Here is a 17,129-nt window from a genome sequence, read left to right as displayed (position 1 = left end):
AAACGTTATCTCTGGAATACCCCCTTAGGGCTCAGTCAGACGGGCGTTTTTTCGCGCGATTTGCGCATGCGCATGCGTCCGGCGATTTTATAAAACCGTTGCTTTGCAATGGTATCGGACACATGAGCGCTTTTTATGCGCTCGTCCGATAAATTATAGAACAAAAAATCGCAGATCGCACCTATCTGCGATCTGCGATTCCTGTTCTCTTCTGTATATGCGCTCAATGGGGCCGGCGGCAGCAGCGCCGACCCCATTGAGAACATATAGAAGACAAATCATTCTTCTCTGCCACAGCTGTAACAGCTGTGGCAGAGAAGAACGATGTTTGCCCATTGAATTCAATGGAGCGGCAATACAGCCGCTCCATTGAAAGCAATGGGCTGCCGGCGTGCGCGGGGTGAATTGTCGGGAAGGGGTTAAATATATAAACCCTTCCCTGCAATTCATTCTAAAATGTGTTAAAATAAAAAAAAATTGTATACTCACCTTTCTGCTGCAGCTGGAGTCCAGCTGCGGCCGCTGTCAGTTCTCCTGAACTGCTTCTTGGCACTATTCAGCCGGCGGGGCTTTAAAATCCCCGCCTGCTGAATGATCTGCCTCTGATTGGTCACAGCCCTGACCAATCAGAGGCTGAAAACACTCACACACCCATTCATGAATTCATGAATGGGTGAGTGACTGCTGCCTCTCAGCGCTGAGCCAATCAGGGGCAGGTCTGACTCACATCCATTCATGAATTCATGAATGTGTGTGAGTGAGGCATGCCTCTGATTGGCTCAGCACTGAGCCAATCAGGGGGCAGGTCTGACTCACACCCCCTTCACACCCACTGCAGGACGGCCGTGCGGAGCTTCGGCTGCCGGGAGAAGGTGAGTATACAATTTTTTTTTATTTTAACACATTTTAGGATGGATTGCAGGGAAGGGCTTATATATTTAAGCCCTTACCGACAATTCATCCCGGGCTCGCCCGCAGCGCATTGCTTTCGATGGAGACGGCTGTATTGCCGTCTCCATTGAATGCAATGCGCTGGACAGCTCCGGCCCGTTTCTAATGAAACGCGGCTAGGAGCAGATTTTCGGGCGATTTGCGGGCGACTTGCGCGCACCGGTCACGCGATTTGCGGATGCGCATCCGTCATGCGATCCGCAAATCGCGCGAAAAAACGCCCGTCTGACTGAGCCCTTAATGGTACGCTCTCTTTCAGTGTACAAATAAGCATATTATACAGTACATATTTAACACTGTCATACGGTATGGTGATAAAATTTGTGTTATATACCTTGTGACATATGGGGGATTAGTCACATCTTGGGATCACCATCTTCTAACATAAGACAGTTGCCACATGCACAGGAACTCACCTAAACACAATAGATTTTTCAGGTTTTTCAGGTTTATATTTTCGTTTTTTCAACCCCACCTTCCAAAAGTTATAACTTTTTTTAAATTTTCAATCAGCGTAATTGTATGAGGGCTTGTTTTTTTGTGAAGGGCAAGTTGTATTTTTAATGGTACCATTTAACATACAATATATTGTATTAAAAAACATATAAGTGTATTAGGGAAGGGGAATGGAAAAAACGCAATTGCACAATCTTTGGGGAGGTTTTGTTTTTACAGTTTTAACAGTGTGATAAAAATGATATGTTAACTTGATTCTGTGAGGCAGTAAGATTGCCACAATACAATATTTATAGGTTTTATGTTGTATTACTTTACTAAAAAATAATTGCTTTTCTTACTATATCCTGACCCCAATAACTTTTTATTTTCCAATTGATGGGGCAGTGTGGAGGCTTGGTTTTTGTGGGAGGACCTGTAGTTTCTATTGGTACAATTTTAAGGTGTATATGACTTTTTGATCCCTTTATGTTCTTTTTTTTTTTGGAGACAGGGTGACCAAAGAAGTACAATTCTAGCCTTATGCATTTCTGTTGTAATGGCATTCAATGTACAGTATAAATAATATGATATTTTAATAGATTGGGCATTTATGCATGTAGCCATACCAATTATGCTAATTTTTAATTGTGATTTTTTTTTTAAGCATTTACGCTGAGAAAAGAGTCTTTTTCTACGGCTTGAGCAATCCTCCAGTCTAGAAACAAAGATGGCCACACCAGCTTCTCTGACTACAAGATGCACACTGTGTATTAGTATGCATCACTAATCAGTAGTCTAAAGGAACATTTACACTGGACGAATGTCAGTCAAATGATGCCTGACACTCTTCCCTGTGTATACTCGCTCCCGTGCTGTTGTACAGGAGCGAGTATCCCTGGCTCGCTCAGCAGGGAGGCCGGGTCGGCTGGAGGAGATTTCTCTACCTGCTCTCCCCTGCCCCTCTCCATTCACTTAACACAGCGACCGTTCAGTACTGAAGATGCATAAAATCCTGAACGATGATCGTTCAGTGTAAACAGCCACTACTAAAGTGAATGGAGAGGGCCGGGGGAGAGAGAGAAATCTCCTGCTGCCTCCCCACCCCCTGCTGGCCGCTGTGTGAACGAGCCAGCGATACTAGCTCCTATACACCTGCTTTGATTGATCAGTGTTGCCCATGTGAGCAGCACTGGTCAGGCAGTTCGGCATCACTGGATATAATGGTACTTTAATCACTTACAGCCAGTGGATCACCTGTGTAGAGCTGGTATCTACAACTATATGATCTTTGAACAGTGATTTTTATACAATAATAGTATGGAAATAATATTCAGTCATGTAGTAGTATTAAAGGGGTTGTCTCGCGCCGAAACGTTTGTTTTTTTTCCATAGGCCCCCTGTTCGGCGCAAGACAAACCCAAGGGATGTGTTAAAAAAAATATATATATATTACTTACCCGAATCCCCGCTCTGCGACTTCTTCTTTCTTCCTACTTCTTCCTTCACCAAGATGGCCGCCGGGATCTTCACCCACGATGCACCGCGGGTCTTCTCCCATGGTGCACCGTGGGCTCTGTGCAGTCCATTGCCGATTCCAACCTCCTGATTGGCTGGAATCGGCACACGTGATGGGGCGGAGCTACGATGACCAGCTCTCCGGCACGAACGGCCCCATTCACCAGGCAGAAGACCGCACAGCGCAAGCGCGTCTAAGAACGCCAGAAGACAGCAAAATTAGACGGATCCATGGAGACGGGGATGCTAGAAACGGAGCAGGTAAGTGAATAACTTCTGTATGGCTCATATTTAATGCACGATGTACATTACAAAGTGCATTAATATGGCCATACAGAAGTGTATAACCCCACTTGCTGCCGCGAGACAACCCCTTTAATGGTGTGACGGTATTATTTGGGCCGTGTCTAGTAATATTTTTGTTATTATAGTTTTTTTAAGAAAAGGAAGGGCGTGCGCATGCACCCTAGGGCAGACAGGAGTGACCCAGTGGTGGAACGTGCATGGTGTGACCATGAATTGCTGCAGTTTCACAAGTACAGGTGAAATACATAAAACTATGCGCTTACCTGTACTTGCCACAAAACGGATTTACTTTTCTCCTTAGAAATGTCGTACTGAACCGCATGGAATAAATCGTAGAGTTGTAGGAGCTGTATTCCCCAGCAATGCGTATGTAGTAGTAGGAGTACAACCCTCACTATGCTGCTCCTCCGATGACCGCTACATCCGGCCGGTGTACAAGATTTATACTCTTATTATAAATGACTGCACACTGAAATGTTGTCATGTAAACTTCAAACTTTTGATAATAAATGTAAGTGAAGACCATGAAGCAGGCCGACCCTTCTACAGCCTGTTGTAAGCTCAATTACATGCAGATAATTAAAAAATAATTTTGCGGGTAAAACCGCTTTCTGTTAAATGATGTTTGTTAAATAAGTAGGTGTTACTCCATAAAGAGAATGAACACAGACATAAACAAGACAGACCAATTATCAGAAGCATTCATGCAATACCTGCAGACAAATATCTTTCGCACATAACTCCAGTTTCTTTTATATGCTCTGCTGAACATGTTATTTCATTAGAGGTGCCATTCATTCTTTCCACACCAGCGGCCAGCACATCCCAATACTCTTAACTGTCACTTGTCTTTGCTCCTCCTTTTTTCTGAGTGGTAATAGCTGTTTAATATTTGCCTAAATTCCAATTTTAATTTCCTCTGGGGGTAATGTTTGCAAAATATTTGTCAGGAACTGCATGATGATTTCTGAAGCAGAACTTCAATGTCTTCTATTACCTAATACTGTACCGCTGCAGTACGACTGTTCTGCTCCTCCGTGTTCAGTCGTGAAGCTTGGTAGGTCAACGATGAGCTTGTATCTAACCTTTCCCTTTCAGCTCTCTGTATTATAGATAGATTGAATACATTCTTATTCTACTTTCCTTCTTTCATATGTTACAACATCCAAAGATGCAAAGAGGCACAGTCTTTGAACAGCAGTTCACATGGGCGTTGATACTGCTGGTGGCTTTTTCTCCTCCTCAGATCTCTTCTCAACCTCCGTACTACGCTACTGTGTGATTTCCTCATGGGCATGGATTGCCTCTAGTCTCTGCAGGAGCCTTTCCATCAGTGTAGACCTTTCCATTAGGATAGACCTTTGACGGTACAACAAGAAACTGGTATAGCCTGGGCCTAGTTTTTCTCTACTCAGAAGCAGATGGGCCTAGTTTTTGTCTACTCAGAAGCGGGCCTCATGTCTGCTATGAGTCAACTAAGTCTCTAACCAGTAATGAACTAGCTGAGCAAGGTGCGTGTCTGGCTTATATAGCCTAAATTCCACCCACTAGCCTAGCTCTGATTAACTATATGTGTGGCACTACCAACTGGGTTGATCAACTATAGTAACTGTATTAGACGTAGCCACCAGCTGTAAAATGCGTTACACAGTAGATGATAGGCATTTAAAGCTTACAAATTTCACAAGTTTCTTCAGTAAGCGTTCCAGAGATATAAGTACATTTTATAAAGTAGTGAACACAAAGAATAATGTCTTGGGATGCCAGCATCTCCCTCTGGGGTTCAACATACGTGTGCTTATGCACAGGCGGTGCCTAGATCTGCAACTGCTCAGAGTGTGACTGCTAGAAAATAAAAAGAATACCCCGATACACTGACATGCCAAAAGTCATAGGATGATAGCGGTATGTAAATGGCTTATGAAGTGACATTACCTCAGGTATAAGTTGTGAAGTGTTATCTTGTGAGTGAGGCTGAACACTGGCCAGTGTGCTCATGGAAAGGTGACGTGAATTATCAGAGTTCAATTGAGGCAATGATAGTGGGTGTCAGGCAGATGGGACATTCCATTTCTGAAGTTGTGCGGGCATTTAACATTCTTCAATCCACAGCGTGATGTGCATACTGGGCAAACATCATAGAAGGCATTACCACCCACTGTGGATAATGTAGTGGCTGCTCATGGGTGCTTAATGATCATGTCTGTGACCTCTGGCTAGAATTATCCCTGCAAACAGACAAACAACTCTGGTAGAACCCACATTCAGTGCAGGAGGCCTTACACACATATCCTGCAGGTTAGTGCACTGCTTTTTGGCTTATATGCAATACAGGAGGAGAAGACCCACCAGAGCGCCTCTGCTAATAACACGACACCAGATAAAGCATCTCACCTGCGCTCATGAAGTTGCTAACTGGAACCTAAAGGACTAGCAACATGTAGTACGGCCCACTGAGTCATGGTACCAATGTTAGACATTTTTTTAAAGACTTTTTGCCATTTTTTTTCAATTTTCTACGTCACTATCTATATTTTAAAAAATCCTAATTCCCTGCATTTTCAGACTAATCATAAAGACTAATAAAAGTTTAAAGGCCCATTTGCATGGAGCGATGATTGCTCAAAAGCGATTGTTTGAGCGATAATCATTGCATCTAAACGCGCGTCCATCATGCACTTTTCGTGCACTGCTAGCTGATCATTAAATTCAGGTCAACCTAAAACTCATTGTGCGGTCTTATCAGGACCGTATGCAGAGTTTTCCATGGGTAGTGCTGATAGTATTGTTTCAGCTATTTAACCTGTCTGAGAACAATGAAGCTGAATGCAGATAAGAGCCCTCCAGCTATTAACTGCATTCAGCTAAAGGCTTCATTTTCACACTAAATAGCTATTAAGTAGCTAAGTGATATTAAGTAGTTGAGTAGCTTAATAGTTTATGCAAAATGATCACTCAAAGCTGTCACTCAAACTGAATGGCTGTGACTGGCTAATGCAGCACCAGCTTTCATTGGCTGACGCTGCCTGAGTTAGCCAATCACAGCTATTCAATGATGGCATTGAATGGCTGTGATTGCCTAACGCAGCGCCAGCTTTCATTGGCTGACGCCGCCTGAGTTGCCAATTACAGCATTAGCTTTCTGGAGGTGGGGATTTCAAGCCCCGCCTCCAGAAAGCAATGCTCTATCGGCGAGGAGGAGGGAGCGACAGCCTGCAGCAGCGCCGCAGAACACTGCAGGAGGTGAGTATTGTTTTTTTTTTTCTAAACCGTATTCCCGGCGTATAAGTCGACAGTTGGGGGGTCACCTTATATGCTGGAATATACGGTACATACCATTAGACATGAAAATTGACGATGCTAACAATATTTAAACCAATTTTAAATAATAAACCGAATTTAGAGCATCACTATCCAGCACTTATCCATCCTCTGTGACTCTTTATTTAAACTTTGCACATGACCTAGTAACCTTGCTGACAGAAATTCTTGTATTCAAGCTTGCATTAACCCTTTCCTAATGGATAGGCTTCTTTTCTTTATTATGTTTTACAACTTATAAACTCCTATTATTTGTTATTTGCCATATATGACAAAAATGAAATGATATTGGGATGTTTTTACATGACCAAAAGCAAAGAACACTGGAAAACTAACATATAGGCAAAAGTTCATGAAATGCAAAGTCAGGAAAAATAATATTTAGAAAAAAGTTAAAAAGTCATAACCCTAATGCGCACCCACTAGAGATAAGCGAGCGTACTCGTCCAAGCTTGATGCTCGTTTGAGTATTAGGGTACTCGAGACGCTCATTACTCGAGACGAGCACCACGCGGCACTCGAGTCAATTACATATCCTTCCCTGAGAAATTTGCGCCATTTTCTGGCCAATAGAAGCACAGGGAAGGCATTACAACTTCCTCCTGTGACATTCCAGACCTATCCCACCCCCCTGCAGTGAGGGGCTGGCGAGATCAAGTGACAGCCAAGTATTTAAAGTGGGCCCGCCCGCGGCTCGCCACAGACACACGCTAAGAGAGATCAGGGAAAGTGCTGTTGGTGCTGCTGCTATAGGGACAGTGTTAGCGTCTTCAAGAACCACAACGGTTCTTCTTAGGGCCACAGCTCACCTAGTGCATTACTGTTGTGGCTGCTGTGAGCAGTTTTGCACTTTTTATTTTTTTTATGTATATCGGGCGTGCAGGCTATAGCGTTCTCAGGCTGCAGGCTGTACTTGAGTATAGGGACAGTATTGGTCAGGCAGGGACAGTGGTAGTGTAGAATCTTGTCTACAAGAGCCCCAACGGTCCTTCTTAGGGCTACCTGTGACCGTGTGCATTTAACTCCGTGGTTGCTGGGAGTTGTAGTACCTCAGTATTGCACAGCAGAGCCTGCGTGCAGCCTTCATGTAAATATTTTTCTGTCCGCAGTTAGCGTAACGTCATCGCTGTCTGCCTCTAAGTGTACGCCAAGAAACCACAAATTTTTTACACCGCTCTGTGTTACACGCCAGCTGCCTCACAAGTGCACGGTGTGTCTGACACCCATAGATTGAAAGTGCAATACACACTGCATAGCCTCAGCCTGCATTGCATAGCAAAAAAAGGAAATTTTTAAAAAAAATCCTTTTTACGGCTGACGGTGACCCAGTGCATTTGCCTGCGTGGCCTGTGGGACTTTACGTCCATCCAAACTGCATAGTGCACAGCAAGGCCTGCGTGCAGCCTTCATTTAAATATTTTTCTGTCCACAGTTAGCGTAACGGCAGCGCTGTCTGCCTCTAAGTGTACGCCAAGAAACCACAAATTTTTTACACCGCTCTGTGTTACACGCCAGATGCCTCACAAGTGTACGGTGTGTCAGACACCCATAGATTGAAAGTGCAATACACACTGCATAGCCTCAGCCTGCATTGCATAGAAAAAAAAGGAAACTTAAATAAGAAAACCTTTTTTACGGCTACCGGTGACCCAGTGCATTTGCCTGCGTGGCCTGTGGGACTTCACGTCCTTCCAAACTGCATAGTGCACAGCAAGGCCTGCGTGCAGCCTTCATTTAAATATTTTTCTGTCCGCACATAGCGTAACGGCAGCGCTGTCTGCCTCTAAGTGTACGCCAAGAAACCACAAATTTTTACACCGCTCTGTGTTACACGCCAGCTGCCTCAGAAGTGTATGGTATGTCAGACACCCATAGATTGAAAGTGCAATACACACTGCATAGCCTCAGCCTGCATTGCATAGAAAAAAAAGGAAATTTAAAAAAGAAATCCTTTTTACGGCTACTGGTGACCCAGTGCATTTGCCTGTGTGGCCTGTGGGACTTCACGTCCATCCAAACTGCATAGTGCACAGCAAGGCCTGCGTGGAGCCTTCATTTAAATATTTTTCTGTCTGCACTTAGCGTAACGTCAGCGCTGTCTGCCTCCAAGTGTACGCCAAGAAACCACAAATTTTTTACACCGCTCTGTGGCGCAGTGTACGGTGCCAGACAGCCATAGAGGGAGAGTCCAATACACGCTCAATTGCCTGCATTGCATTGCAGAAAAAGTAATTTTAAAAAAGAAATCCTTTTTTACGTCTGCTTGTAACCCCGTGCACATTACTGCGTGGCCTGTGGGACTTGAGGTGAATCTCTACTGCATAGTGCACTGCAAGGCCTCAGTTCAGCCTTCAGTGTCATTTTTTGCTGGGGGCAGTTAGTGTAACGTAAGTGCTCTCTGCCTCCAACTGCACGTTTAAAAAGCACATTTTTCTCTGCTTTGTGTTACCAGTCAGCTGCTGGTGCAGTGTACGGTGCCAGACAGCCATACAGGGAGAGTCCAATAGACGCTCCATTGCCTGCATTGCATTGGAGAAAAACTAATTTTAAAAAAGGAATCCTTTTTTACGTCTGCTTGTAACCCAGTGCACATTACTGCGTGGCCTGTGGGACTTGAGGTGAATCTCAACTGCATAGTGCACAGCTAGTCCTGCTTGCATCCTTCCTTATAATTTATCTCAGGCTTGTTTTTGCGTTGTATAACCGTTGGCAGGCACCAACTGCGCGGCAATAATTTAAAAAAATTTTCACACCGCTCAGTGTCTGCTCGATTCTTAATCCACCATGCTGAAGGGTAGGGGTAGGGGTAGGGGTAGAGGACGTGGACGTGGGCGAGGACGCGGAGTTCCAATTGAGGGTGTGGGTATAGGCCGAGTTCCTGGTCCAGGCGAATCACAGCCGGCTGCTGCGGGAGTAGGAGAGAGGACAGTTTCTGGGGTCCCCAGCTTCATATCACAATTTTTGGATCCACGTCGTAGACCTTTATTAAAAACCGAGCAGTGTGAGCACGTCCGGTCGTGGATGGCAGAAAGTGCATCCAGCAATCTATCGACCACCCAGTCTTCTACGCCGTCCACTGCTGCAACTCTGAATCCTCTGGCTGATGCTCCTCCTTCCTCCCAGCCTCCTCACTCCATGAAAATGACACATTCTGAGGAGCAGGCAGACTCCCAGGAACCGTTCTCGGGCCCCTGCCCAGATTGGGCAACAATGGTTCCTCTCCCACTGGAGGAGTTTGTCGTGACCAATGCCCAACCTTTGGAAAGTTCCCGGGGTCCGGGGGATAAGGCTGAGGACTTCCGGCAACTGTCTCAAGAGCTTTCAGTGGGTGAGGAGGACGATGACGATGAGACACAGTTGTCTATCAGTGAAGTAGTAGTAAGGTTAGTAAGTCCGAGGGAGGAGCGCACAGAGGATTCGGAGGAAGGGCCGCTGGACGATGAGGTGACTGACCCCACCTGGTGTGACAAGCCAACTGAGGACAGGTCTTCAGAGGGGGAGGCAATTGCAGCGGCAGGACTGGTTGGGGAGAGGCAGTGGGGTGGCCAGGGGTAGAGGCAGGGCCAGAGCGAATAATCCACCAGCTGTTTCCCAAAGCACCCCCTCGCGCCAAGCCACCGTGCAGAGGCCAAGGTGCTCTAAGGTGTGGCAGTTTTTCACTGAGACCGCGGACGACCGGTGAACAGTGATGTGCAATCTTTGTCGCGCCAAGATCAGCCGGGGAGCCACCACCACCAGCCTCACCACCACCAGCATGAGCAGGCATATAATGGCCAAGCACCCCACAAGGTAGGACGAAGGCCGTTCACCACCTCCGGCTTGTGCCACTGCCTCTCCCCTTGGGCCCCAAGCTGCCACTGAGATCCAACCCACCTCTCACGACACAGGCACGACCGTCTCCTGGCCTGGACCCACACCCTCACCTCCGCTCTCCTCGGCCCCATCCAGCAATGTCTCTCAGCGCAGCGTCCAGCTGTTGCTAAGAGAATCGTTGGAGCGAAAGTGCAAATACGCTGCCACGCACCCGTACGCTCAAGCTTTAAATGTCCGCATAGCCAAATTGATCAGCCTGGAGATGCTCCCCTACAGGCTTGTGGAAACTGAGGCTTTCAAAAACATGATGGCGGCGGCAGCCCTGCGCTACTCTGTCCCCAGTCACCACTATTTTTCACAGTATGCCGTCCCAGCCCTGCATGACCACTAGAGATGAGCGAACACCAAAATGTTCGGGTGTTCGTTATTCGGAACGAACTTCCCGCGATGCTCGAGGGTTCGTTTCGAACAACGAACCCCATTGAAGTCAATGGGCGACCAGAGCATTTTTGTATTTCGCCGATGCTCGCTAAGGTTTTCATGTGTGAAAATCTGGGCAATTCAAGAAAGTGATGGGAATGACACAGTGACGGATAGGGCAGGCGAGGGGCTACATGGTGGGCTGCATCTCAAGTTCACAGGTCCCACTATTAAGCCACAATAGCGGCAAGAGTGCCCCCCCCCCCACTGTCAGCATAAAGATCGTCCTCCTCTGGCACAGCTGTAACAGCTGTAGCAGAGAAGAACGATGTTTGCCCATTGAATTCAATGGAGCGGCAATACAGCATGTTCCACTGAATGCAATGGGCTGCCCGCGATCGCAGGATGAATGGTCGGAAAGGGGTTAAATATATAACCCCTTTCCTGCAATTCATCCAGAAATGTGTTACACTAAAAATATATACCGGCGTATAAGGCGACCGGGCGTATAAGACGACCCCCCAACTGTCACCTTATACGCCGGCAATACAGTGGAGCAAAGAATAAAAAGCATTACTTACGTTTTTAGATGATCTGCGGCGCTCCTGCAGGCTGTCACTCCCTCCTAATCCACGGCAGACAAGCTTTCTCTATGAAAGGCTTTAAATCCCTGCCTCCAGAAAGACACGTGCCTTCAGCCAATCACAGCCAATGACAATGATGTCATTGAATGGCTGTGATTGGCTGTGTTTCTGGAGGCGGGGATTTCAAGCCTTGAAATCCCCGCCTCCAGAAACACAGCCAATCACAGCCATTCAATGACATCATTGTCATTGGCTGTGATTGGCTGAAGGCACGTGTGCTTCTGGAGGCAGGGATTTAAAGTCTTTCGTGGAGAAAGCAATACTCTGCCGTGGACCAGGAGGGAGTGACAGCCTGCAGGAGCGCCGCAGATCATCTAAAAACGTAAGTAATGATTTTTATTCTTTGCTCCACTGTATTACCGGCGTATAAGGTGACAGTTGGGGGGTCGTCTTATACGCCCCGTCGCCTTATACGCCGGTATATATTTTTAGTGTAACACATTTCTGGATGAATTGCAGGAAAGGGGTTATATATTTAACCCCTTTCCGACCATTCATCCTGCGATCGCCGGCAGCCCATTGCATTCAGTGGAACATGCTGTATTGCCGCTCCATTGAATTCAATGGGCAAACATCGTTCTTCTCTGCTACAGCTGTTACAGCTGTGCCAGAGAAGAAGGATTTGTCTTCTATATGTTCTCAATGGGGTCAGCGCTGCTGCCGCTGGCCCCATTGAGCGCATATAGTATGCATCCATAGCGAACCGCGGGAGGGGCAGACTTTCATATCAGGCGGACACCTTATCTCCCCAGCCACTCACAGCAGGGGGGTGGTATAGGGCTTAAACGTTGCAGGGGGAAGTTGTAATGCCTTCCCTGTCTTTATATTGGCCAAAAAAAAGCGCTAACGTCTCAGGGAAGAAAGTTTAAGTAACCCGGACACCGCATGGTGTTCGTTACGGATAACGAACATACCGAACACCCTAATATTCGCACGAATATCAAGCTCGGAAGAACACGTTCGCTCATCTCTAATGACCACGTCTCACGCAACACTGTACGCGCCCTCACCAACTGGGTTACTGGCAAGGTCCACTTAACAACGGACACGTGGACAAGCACAGGCGGGCAGGGCCACTATATCTCCCTGATGGCACATTGGGTGAATTTAGTGGAGGCTGGGACCGCGTCAGAGCCTGGGACCGCTCATGTCCTACCCACCCCCAGAATTGCAGGCCCCAGATCGGTGCTGGTTTCTGCCGCGGTGTATGCCACCTCCACTAAACCTTCCTCCTCCTCCTCCAACGCAACCTCTACCTTGCAATCAAGATGTGTCAGCAGCAGCACGTCGCCAGCAGTCGGTGTTGTGCGGCGTGGCAGCACCACGGTGGGCAAGCGTCAGCAGGCTGTGCTGAAACTACTCAGCTTAGGAGAGAAGAGGAACACGGCCCACGAACTGTTGCACGGTCTGACAGGGCAGACCTACCACTGGCTTTCGCCACTGAGCCTGCAACCGGGCATGGTCGTGTGTGACAACGGCCGTAACCTGGTGGCGGCTCTGCAGCTCGGCAGCCTCACGCACGTGCCATGCCTGGCCCATGTCTTTAACTTGGTGGTTCAGCGGTTTCTGAAAGGCTACCCACACTTGTCAGACCTCCTCGGCAAGGTGCGCCGGGTCAGCGCACATTTCTGCAAGTCCAACACGGACGCTGCCACCCTGCGGACCCTGCAACATCGGTTTAATCTGCCAGTGCACCAACTGCTTTGCGACGTGCCCACACGGTGGAACTCTACACTCCACATGTTGTCCCGGCTGTATGAGCAGAGTAGAACTATAGTGGAATACCAACTCCAACATGGGCGGCGTAGTGGGAGTCAGCCTCAATTCTTTACAGGGGAGTGGGCCTGGATGGCAGATATCTGCCAGGTCCTTGGAAATTTTGAGGAGTCTACCCTGATGGTGAGCGGCGATGCTGCAATCATTAGCGTCACCATTCCCCTGCTATGCCTGTTGAGAAGTTCCCTGCAAAGCATAAAGGCTGACGCTTTGCAGGCGGAAACGGAGGCGGGGGAAGACAGTATGTCGCTGGATAGTCAGAGCACCCTCATGTCTATATCTCAGCGCGTTGAGCAGGAGGAGGAGGAGGGGGGAGGAGCCTGAGGAGGAAGAGACAGCTGGGCCCACTGCAGAGGGTACCCATGCTGCTTGCCTCTCATCCATTTAGCATGTATAGCCTGAGGAGGAGGAGGAGGAGGAGGATACTCAAAGTGATCTTCCTAGTGAGGACAGCCATATGTTGCGTACAGGTACCCTGGCACACATGGCTGACTTTATGTTAGCATGCCTTTCTCGTGACCCTCGCGTTAGACGCATTCTGGCCACTGCGGATTACTGGGTGTTCACACTGCTTGACCCACGGTATAAGGAGAACTTTTCCACTCTCATTCCCGAAGAGGAAAGGGGTTTGAGACTGATGCAATACCACAGGGCCCTGGTGGACAAACTGATGGTAAACTTTCCATCTGACAGCGCTAGTGGCAGAAGGCGCAATTCCGAGGGCCAAGTAGAAGGGGAGGCGCGGAGATCAGGCAGCATGTTCAGCGCAGGCAGGGGAACACTCTCCAAGGCCTTTGCCAGCTTTATGGCTCCCCAGCAAGACTGTCTCACACCTCCCCAGTCCAGGCTGAGTCGGAGGGAGCACTGTAAGAAGATGGTGAGGGAGTACTTAGCCGATCGTACCACCGTCCTCCGTGACGCCTCTGCTCTGTACAACTACTGGGTGTCAAAGCTGGACACGTGGCCCGAACTTGCGCTGTATGCCCTGGAGGTGTTGGCTTGCCCTGCGGCTAGCGTCTTGTGAGAAAGGGTGTTTAGTGCAGCTGGGGGAATCATCACGGACAAGCGTACCCGCCTGTCAACTGACAGTGCTGACAGGCTTACACTCATAAAGATGAACAAAGCCTGGATTTCCCCAGACTTCTCTTCTCCACCAGCGGACAGCAGCGCTACCTAAAGACCTTTATCAATCTGTGTATGATATTTGTCCTCCTCCTCCGGCTCCTCCTCCTGAAACCTCACGTAATCACCGCGAACGGGCAAATTTTCTGTGGGCCAAAAGGCTCATATAACTTTTCTAAATAATATTTATCTGTTTCAATTCTCATTAAAGCATTGAAACTTTCACCTGAACCAATTTTTATTTTGACTGGGCTGCCTCCAGGCCTAGTTAAAAATTAAGCCACAGTACACTAAGCGATTAATGGGTTTCACCTGCCCTCTGGGTTGGGCATGGGCAATTTTTTGTGGGGTACATTTGTACTGTCGGTACACCAATTTTTGGGCCCTCGTCTACAATGTAATCCAAGTAATTTTTATGGGCTTCGCCTGCAATCATGCTACACCACTGTGTCTGGGGTTGGCCTACACTTTTGCTACAGAAATGTAACTCTCTTCTAACTACCTATACTTCTGCCACAGTAATGCTACAGGGGTCTGACTATACTTCAGCAACACAAATGTAACTTCGGTTTGCCGATACTTCTGCTCCTGAAATGTTACCTTGGTTGGTGTATACTGTTACTACTGTAATTTTACTAATGCTGGGCTCTGCCCATACTGCTTCAACGGAAATATTAATGGGGCATGTCTATACTGCTATAACAAAAATGCAACAAATACTGGGCTCTGCCAATACTCCTTCTACATAAATGTTACTGGGGTCTGACTATACTGCTACTACTGAAATGTTACAAATACTAAGCTCTCCCTACACTGCTGCCAGGGAAATGTTTTTCTGCTGCTTTGCCCATACTGCTTCTACGTTAATGTTACTGGGGCCTGTCTATACTGCTACTACTGAAGTGTTACAAATGCTGTACTCTCCCTACACTGCTGCCAGGGAAGTGCTTTTCTGCTGCTTTGCCCATACTGCTTCTACGTAAATGTTACTGGGGCCTGACTATACTGCTACTACTGAAATGTTACAAATACTAAGCTCTCCCTACACTGCTGCCAGGGAAATGTTTTTCTGCTGCTTTGCCCATACTGCTTCTACGTAAATGTTACTGGGGCCTGTCTATACTGCTACTACTGAAATGTTACAAATGCTGTGCTCTCCCTACACTGCTGCAAGGGAAATGTTTTTCTGCTGCTTTGTCCATACTGCTTGTATATAAATGTTACTTGGGTCTGACTATACTGCTACTACTGAAATGTAACAAATGCTGTACTCTCCCTACACTGCTGCAAGGGAATTGTGAATCTGCTGCTTTGTCCATACTGCTTCTACGTTAATGTGACTGGGGTCTGCCCATACTGCTTCAATGGAAATGTTAGTGGGGCATGTCTATACTGCTATAACAAAAATGTAACAAATACTGGGCTCTGCCCATACTGCTTCAACGGAAATATTAATGGGGCATGTCTATACTGCTATAACAAAAATGCAACAAATACTGGGCTCTGCCAATACTCCTTCTACATAAATGTTACTGGGGTCTGACTATACTGCTACTACTGAAATGTTACAAATACTAAGCTCTCCCTACACTGCTGCCAGGGAAATGTTTTTCTGCTGCTTTGCCCATACTGCTTCTACGTTAATGTTACTGGGGCCTGTCTATACTGCTACTACTGAAGTGTTACAAATGCTGTACTCTCCCTACACTGCTGCCAGGGAAGTGCTTTTCTGCTGCTTTGCCCATACTGCTTCTACGTAAATGTTACTGGGGCCTGACTATACTGCTACTACTGAAATGTTACAAATACTAAGCTCTCCCTACACTGCTGCCAGGGAAATGTTTTTCTGCTGCTTTGCCCATACTGCTTCTACGTAAATGTTACTGGGGCCTGTCTATACTGCTACTACTGAAATGTTACAAATGCTGTGCTCTCCCTACACTGCTGCAAGGGAAATGTTTTTCTGCTGCTTTGTCCATACTGCTTGTATATAAATGTTACTTGGGTCTGACTATACTGCTACTACTGAAATGTAACAAATGCTGTACTCTCCCTACACTGCTGCAAGGGAATTGTGAATCTGCTGCTTTGTCCATACTGCTTCTACGTTAATGTGACTGGGGTCTGCCCATACTGCTTCAATGGAAATGTTAGTGGGGCATGTCTATACTGCTATAACAAAAATGTAACAAATACTGGGCTCTGCCAATACTGCTTCTACGTAAATGTTACTGGGGTCTGACTATACTGCTACTACTGAAATGTTACAAATACTAAGCTCTCCCTACACTGCTGCCAGGGAAATGTTTTTCTGCTGCTTTGCCCATACTGCTTCTACGTTAATGTTACTGGGGCCTGTCTATACTGCTACTACTGAAGTGTTACAAATGCTGTACTCTCCCTACACTGCTGCCAGGGAAATGCTTTTCTGCTGCTTTGCCCATACTGCTTCTACGTTAATGTTACTGGGGCCTGACTATACTGCTACTACTGAAATGTTATAAATGCTGTGCTCTCCCTACACTGCTGCAAGGGAAATGTTTTTCTGCTGCTTTGTCCATACTGCTTGTATGTAAATGTTACTGGGGTCTGACTATACTGCTACTACTGAAATGTTACAAATACTATGCTCTCCTTACACTGCTGCCAGGGAAATGTTTTTCTGCTGCTTTGCCCATATTGCTTCTACGTAAATGTTACTGGGGCCTGTCTATACTGCTACTACTGAAATGTTACAAATGCTGTACTCTCCCTACACTGCTGCCAGGAAAATGTTTTTCTGCTGCTTTGCCCATACTGCTCCTACGTTAATGTTACTGGGGT

This window comes from Eleutherodactylus coqui, chromosome 5, assembly GCF_035609145.1.
Source record: "Eleutherodactylus coqui strain aEleCoq1 chromosome 5, aEleCoq1.hap1, whole genome shotgun sequence".
Lineage (NCBI taxonomy): Eukaryota > Metazoa > Chordata > Amphibia > Anura > Eleutherodactylidae > Eleutherodactylus > Eleutherodactylus coqui.
The sequence above is the reverse complement of the archived record's forward strand: the minus strand, read 5'-3'. Positions refer to the sequence as shown.